This window comes from Echinops telfairi, unplaced genomic scaffold (genome assembly GCF_000313985.2).
Source record: "Echinops telfairi isolate 266 unplaced genomic scaffold, ASM31398v2 ScPeMD7_7468;HRSCAF=8506_0, whole genome shotgun sequence".
NCBI classification, from domain to species: Eukaryota; Metazoa; Chordata; class Mammalia; order Afrosoricida; family Tenrecidae; genus Echinops; species Echinops telfairi.
This window is the reverse complement of record NW_022111369.1, coordinates 35972640-35980660: the sequence shown is the minus strand read 5'-3', so window position 1 is coordinate 35980660 and position 8021 is coordinate 35972640.

Sequence of the window (8021 nt, the reverse complement as noted above, 5' to 3'; positions counted from 1 at the left end):
TAGAGAGACAGGAAACAGACTAATAATGACCTAGGGCATGGCAGGACATGATGGAGGAAAACAGGGAGCTAACAACAATGTTCTGACATTGATTATGGTGTTGATTTCACAACTCTTCATTATATGATTGAACGATTAAATGATATATGTGACATATACACCATAAAACTATTAATAAAACATAGGAAAACCCTCGACAGCCAATGTATCTGTTATCAGTTCTCTTTGCATCAGCTCCAAATCATGGTGACCTTACACAGAACAGAACAAAACATTGTGTGGCCCTTTGCCATCTCTGCGATCATTGTAATCTTTAATGAAATGAGAAAGGAAATTGAAAAGGCCGCGTGGCTTAGTTTTATTAAAGATGTTTATAGGCCATTTAAAATTTATAAGACCATGACTTCATAGTGCCCATCTTTGGATTTTTTTTTAACTTGGATATTATTTTTTATTTCCCTTTTGTTCTTCTCTGTATCTCTCTTAGACTTACCACAATGTACATCTTAATTTTACACTAGGAGAAAAATGCTGTAAATAGTTTTCACAATGCAGAAGAGAGCTATGTTTTTTTAAGATTGTTTTATTGGGGGCGCTTACAGCTCTTATAACACTCCATACATAGCTTGAATCAAGCATCTTTGTACATATGTTGCCATCATTATTTTCTAAACATTTACTTTCTATTTGAGCCCTTGGCATCAGCTCCTCTTTTTTCCCTTCCCCCTTCCCATCCTCATGACCCTTTGATAAATTATAAATTATTCTTTTCATATCTTACACTGACGGCTGTCTCCCTTCTGTTGTCACCCTAGGGTGTGGGGTGGGGCGGTGGCTATGTGTCAATCATTTCGATCAGTTACCTCTTCTTCCCTTTCTCTCCCCACCTTCCCCGTACCCTCCTGGTATTGCTACTCCCATTCCTGTTCCTGGATTCCATGTGTCCTGAGCTCTTATCTGTATCTGTACACATGCTTTGGTCTAACCCAAGTGAAAGGCAGGTCTGGGATCACGATAGTGGGGGGTGAGGAAGCCTCAAGGAACCAGAGGAATGTTGTGTTTCATCGGAGTTATACTGCACCCTGTTTGACTCATCCCTTTTTTATGACCCTTCTGTGAGGGGATGACCCATTGTCTACAGATGGGTTTGGGTCTGTGCTTCAACTCCCCCTCGTTCTCAACAATATGATTATTGGTTTGTCAGTTTGAGTCTTCTGATGCGTGTTACCTGATTCCATCGATACCTCATAATCGCACAGGCTGGTGTGCTTCTTCCATGTGGGTTTGTTGCTTCTATGCTAGACGGCCACTTGTTAAACTTCAAGCATTTAAGATCCCAGATGCTATATCTTTTGACTGTTGGGCACCATCAGCTTTTTTCACACATTTGCTTATGCACCCATTTTGCCTTCAGCAATTTTGCCAGGATGGTGAGCATCACAGAATGCCAAGTTAGAACAAAGTGTTTTTGTGTTGAGGGAGGACTCGAGCAGAGGCCCCAAATCCACCCAGTACCTCAGTGTATTGCCATATAACTATATGTACATAGACCAATGCCTCTATTTTTATGAATTAATGTATTTACACATGTGCACACCTTTCTTTATACCTCTAGCCATAGCTTTGCTATCTAGATCTTTTCTTTTTCATTTTACCTTTCTCTTGTCTCACCATCACACTCGCCCTTCCTCTGCCTCTTAGTAATTCCTCAGCTAGATTGCTGTTGCTCCAACACCCAGGATTTCTCGTCCTCTCGTTGTTGACTTTAATTCCCCATTTGTTCCCCTGTCTATGGCGTTGTTTGCTCACCACTCGCTTCCCCCACCTTGTCCTCTCCCCAAGTCCCTCCGGAACCATCAGTCCCATTGCTTTCTCCTTGGACTTGCTTCTCGTGCCTATCTTAGATAGGTAGGCAAAGCAACAATAACGGAGACAAAACCAAAAGGGGAAAAATAAATAACTAACAAAACCAAAAAACCCCAAAGGAAAAAAGCACACACAGTTCCAGGTCTGTCCGCTGACCTTTACGACTATCTCCCAACCAGTCCTGGGGTGTTCCGGGAGCTGCCCCTCCTAGCCTGAAGTCTATTTTTGAGGCTCCTCAGGGCTTTGTGGCTTTGCTTTGCTCCTGTTGCTGATCTGTTATGTTCTCTTCCTGGTTCACCCCAATGTGGGGGATGCAGACTGGACTCACTCCCCGCCATGTGTCCCCAGTATTGTCCTCTGTCCTGGTATTCTCCAGGGAGGGGACTTCATGTCTCGAGCTATTGTCGGCCCTACAGTCCTTTTCGTGCCTTAGCAGATCCGTGAACAGATGTCATCAGGGCTTGGTGTGCTGACATGGGGTCTATACCCACAATCTCTTCTTACTTCTTGGCTTGCTTCCTTCCGTGTGGACGTGGCAGGCCAGCCCCTCCCCCCAACCTTTTAGGTTTAGTGTCCTCTGGAGCTCGGACTTCTAGGGCAGGGGTCAGTTTGGTTCTGATTGGGCCCACTCTGTTCATGAGCTGCTCCATGTGGTTACATTGCCCTCAAGGTTTGGGTGCTGTGGTGGGGTCTGCTTGCACACGCCCATTTTTGTGGAGACATGAACAATACCCTCTCCCTGCATGGGTTTGCTCTGCTCCCCCAGCGCCATCACCTCCCTCTCCCCGCCCCCTTTCTTCCTCTCTACCCTCCTCCTTCCCCTTCTCTGTGTTGGAATGACATGTATATCCTTGGGTTTGGTACAGCATTTTTTAATTTCATGTCCTTTGTCAATTTTCAGTCTTGAAGTCAAGCAAAGCGGTATTGCAATTCCTGACTGCATATTTCTGAGACAGAGCAAGGGGTGGAGGCTCATTACGTGGGTGTCCATGGTTAGGGAACTCTGTTGGCTCCATGTGACTGCTTTACAGTCTGATTACTTGCAGCCAGAGGGCGGTTTGAACTGTGGAACTTTGCTGGACTTTCTTCTTTTTCAGATGTGGGCAAGGATCATTGCTTAAAGGAAGACGGGAAATGTGAACTTGCTGTTACAGCAAGTACTCAATCCCATCCTTTACTTGGCAAGAACTTATTAAAACCACCAGCATCAGCATCCTTTCTCCTTTGTGGGCTGCATAGAGGTTCCATTATCCATCTGGTTTTTGGTGTACTTTGGTGGCTTCAGTGCTGCTGTAGTGCTGGAAGCTACACAATCAGTATTTCAAATACCAGCAAGGTCATCTATGGTGGGAAGCTTTCAATGGTGCTTTAGCCTAAGAAAGGGCTGGGGATCTGTTTCTGAAAATCAGCCCCCCATACCACATAGATCACAACAGAACAGTGATGAATGTAGTGCTGGAACGTGACTTCCCTGTGATAGTTGGGTTTGGAACAGCAGAGCTACGAGCCAGGATTCTCAGTTATGGCCTACTACTAATCCCCCATGCTGTGACCTAACACTGTAATGACTCCACAATAGGATCTGCTGCTGTGAGCAGTCAATCCATGATAAGATTAGCGGTGAATTGAACCCTTTTACTCTCAGGTCACAAACCTGATGAAATTTCCATGGGGCGTGTGGCCTACTTTCTCTAACGGTAGACTCTGTGAAGAGCTTGTTTCCTTCTTGTTGGAAGAGTTAGAATATTTGTCCAGTTTAGTATTAAAACATGAGACTAGAGACCCTATGTAACAAAAGAACAAAATACCGCACGGTCCTGTTCTATGCTACTATCATGCTTACAATTTGAGCCCATTGTTGCAAAGATGGGCAATCCATTTCCTTGAGGCTCTTCCTTTCCCGCTTACTTGCATTCTGGCTGTACTTTTCAAAGCTATGTATTTAAATTATTTTACAGAACAACCTTCTCACCTTCAAAGTATCCTCCATGACACTTAATACATTTGTCAAGTCTCTGATTCCATTCTTGGGAACATTTTTCAAACTCATCTGTTTGGATGGCTCCTCCTTCTTTTTTTCTTCACCTCTTCTTTGTCGTCATCAAATCCCTGTCCCTTCTGTCCTTCTTCACCAGGGGAAACAAAAAGAAGTTGCACGGACCAAAGTTAGGTGAATCAGGTGCATGGAGCAAGAGAGGCATGTTTGGGTTTTTTTTGCCCCAAACTGGTGCAGTGAGATGGCTGCATGAGCAAATGCATTGTTGTGGTGGCAAAACCACTCTCGTCTGCCACCAATCATATACATATACAATCTTTTCAAGCTCTCTAAATAGAAAGCTTGATTAACAGTCTGGCCTGGTGGAATAAAATGTCAACATTTTCATCCATTCGGGAAGTTGATGGACATCCAGAACGAGGTGTGTCATCAATTGGCATTTCACCGTTTTTGAAATGAGAAAACCACACACGTATACTTGAGTTTTTCCTATAGCGCTGTCCTTATAAGCTGTGTTCAACAGTTTTTTGTGACATTTTTACCAAGCAGGAAACATGCTGCATGCTGTTCTCTTACATCAGCCATCACAAAAAACGAGGTTCGAAGAAAACTGCTTTAAGAAAAGATATGACCAGAGAGAACCTTCCCAGGCAACATCACTGGGTGCACTAACAGAGTGAGTTGCTTGATGCTTGCCTAGCGGGAAAAATGCATACTATGAAAGCTCTGCTCCACCCAGCACAATTCTGGTGTTTTCTTGTAATCCTCGTATGTATTTATTGGCCAACACTATAATTAAAGTGCATCAATTCTTCTATTGCCTTCATTATTTGTTGTCCACTTTCACGTGCATATGCAGCGACTGAAAGCATCATGGTTTGAGTCAAACACTCCTCAGTACATCTTTTGACATATATAATTATATTTTGATATCTTGAGTGCTTCCAAGAGTGTTGATTGTGAAACCAAGTGCAACGATATCCTGACAGCATCACTGTTTTCTCCATGATATTGCTTTATTAGTCTAATAGTGAAGATTTTTGTTTTCTTTGTATTGAGCTGTATCCATACCAAAGGCTATAGGCCTTGATCTTCATCAGTGCTTCAAATCCTCATCATTTTCAAGAACCAAGGCTGTATTATCTACATATCTCAGGTTGTTAATGAAGCTTCCTCCAATCTCGATCTATTTTCCCTCGCACAGTCCAGCTTGAATTATGTGCTCAGAATACAGATTTGAATAAATATGGTAAAAGGATAAAATTGCAATGCATATCTTTCCTTATTGTACACCATATAGTATTCCCTTGTTCTGTTGGAACAATTGTCTTTTGGCCCATGCGCAACTTCTGCATGAGCACAATAGTGTTCTAGAATACTGACCAAATATTTTTGGTACATGACTGCATTTATCTTCTTTTGATGCTTTCCGCATCATTCAAAAGTTTGCCCATAGAAACCTTTCGGTGTTGCAATCTGAGACTTCAATATCTAGGGTTTTTTGTACTTGACAAATGTCAAGCATGATCTTCCCTTTTGGTTTTCTAACTCTAGGTTTTGCATATTTCATTATAATACATACTTTATCTTTGCAAGCTGTCCCTTGATAGCTGTTCAGCTCTTTTACGTCATCATTTCTTCAGCTTAATTTAGCTACTTTACCTCCTACAGCAAGTTTTAGAATCGCTTCTGACCTCCATTTTCAATTTGTTGTACGGTGGTGGCTTGCATGTTGCTGGAAGCTGCGCCAATAGCATTTCAAATATTAATTGAAGGAGGGACCAAAAATGTATTATTCTGGAGCTTACACTCAAAATACCTTTGGCAGTCATGCACTATTATAATCCGTATTTTATAGATGAGGTTATGGAGACCCAGTGAAGGTTAGAGATCTATGCCACGTAATACAGTTAAGAGTCTGTACTTTAACCAACATGCCAAGCTTACCCACTATCCTATAAATAATTATTTGCTAAGATAAAAGTAAACAACAATGAATACTGCCAGTGCTCCCCTTACAGAAGGGCCGGGGGAGGCAACGAGCCAGCAGGGTGCAGTATAGCAATGATCAAACATACAACTTTCCTATAGTTCCTAAATGCTTCCTCCCACCCCACTTTCATGATCCCAATTCTACCTTACAAATCTAGCTAGACCAGAGGATGTACACTGGTACAGATAGGAACTGGAAACACAGGGAATCCAGGGCGGATGAACCCTTCAGTACCAATGGTGTGAGTGGTGATACTGGGAGGGTGGGGTGGATAGGGGGAACTGAATACAAGGATGTACATATAACCTCCTTCCTGGGGGATTGACAACAGAAAAGTGGGTGAAGGAAGATGTCAGACAGTGTAAGATATGACAAAAAAATAATTTATAAATTATCAAGAGTTCATGAGGGAGGGGGGAGCGGAGAGGGAGGGGGGAAATGCGGAGGATACCAAGGGCTCAAGTAGAAAGCAAATGTTTTGAGAATGATGATGGCAACAAATGTACAAATGTGCTTGACACAATGGATGGATGTATGGATTGTGACAAGAGTTGTACGAGCCCCCAATAAAATGGTTAAAAAAAAAAAGAGAGATCTTAAAAGAGCATAAAGCTCAAAGCAGACATTTTTTCAGTAGTTAAGCTACGTGATTGTTTGGGTTTAAGAAGGCATCACGGAATGTTTAAGGTTTAAAGATGACCTCAGGGCAATAGCTTTGAGGAATCTATCCAGACTTGGTGGCCCCCCAAAATCTAGATTCCATAAGAATGTAAAATTCCATTCTATACTTTCCCCCTTTTGATTAGGATTCCCCTATAGCAGTGATGTCAAACTCAAGTGAAATGCGTGCCATTTGGTGTAATAGCAAAATTCACGCGGGCCACATCACATTTACAAATTTTGTAAAATTTATATTTTGAAGTGAGGATTCAGGAATATGGATAGGATAAATTAAAACACTATAGAATTGCTTTTATTTAAACATTTATATTTAATGTTTTTATAAAACTAAAATTATTCTTTTTTACCAGAAATTTGCCAGCGCTTTCCTCCTACTAGTTTTCACTTACTCTTATGTTGTGACTGGAAAATATAACAAAATAACCAATAAAAAACACAAAATGTTGGACACCTGCCAAACGTGATGCACAATCATAATTTTTAGAGGCTTCCATCTAAAAATGTTAACTAGCGCTGCCTCTAGGTATGATTCATAACAGCACAACCCAGAGTGCTCTTTTTAACCTTTTCGCTATTGGGATCTGTTTACATGACGCGACACTGAGAGTGGCAGACATATCACTTCCAAACGTCGCCGGAACTGAGTCAGCGCGTTTATACAGGTCCACAGGCCCCCAGGAAAGGTACTAGGCCATGTGTACACTCGCCTTCAGTAGTTATAGGGTTAACGAGGGAATTGTGTGTCCGGTATTGCAATTAAAAAAAAGAAAGAAAGATAAAACAGCCAGTCCTGGGTATTGACTGACTGCATGTTCTGATTGCTGGGTTGGTAGAGTCTCCCGGCCAATCTCACTGCCACCAAGTTGATTCCAACTCAGAGCCTAGATCTCCCATACAGATACCAAGTTTTTGACAGCAGCAGTGTAATTAGTAGAAATTTTATGTGCTTACCTTCTCCTAAAACATGCACCCAAAAAGAATCATTACCACGGAGTCCATTCTGATGCACAGTGACACGGTGTTTCTAGCATCTCTGTGAAAGCAGGTTGCCAGGCTTTTATCCCATGGGGCCGCTGGTGCCTTTGAAATCACTAACCTTTGTAGCAAACCATGTGAGCCACCCAGGCACCCTGAGCAACACTGAAAAGATGAACAGTGCCCTGAATTAGAAGTCTTTAGCAATGAGTAAAGGTCCAATAAAGAATAAATCCCAGTTTTCATAGCAGCTTTTATTGTTCTTGTAAAAGAGTCCATTTTGGGGGGGGTGGTGAATGCATGCTTTATTTTAAAGTGCCAAAACTCACACAGTTCCCATTAACTTCACATGAGAATTATGGTGAGCAGAAAAATGAATCAACTAAAACATTCAAAGTTACTTCAAAACCTGAAATATTCCTATAGTTACTGAAACAGAGCAAGAGTTTTTCTAATAAATAAACTACTTACCCACTGCCGTCATCGCGACCCTGTCTTGGGTTTCCAAGG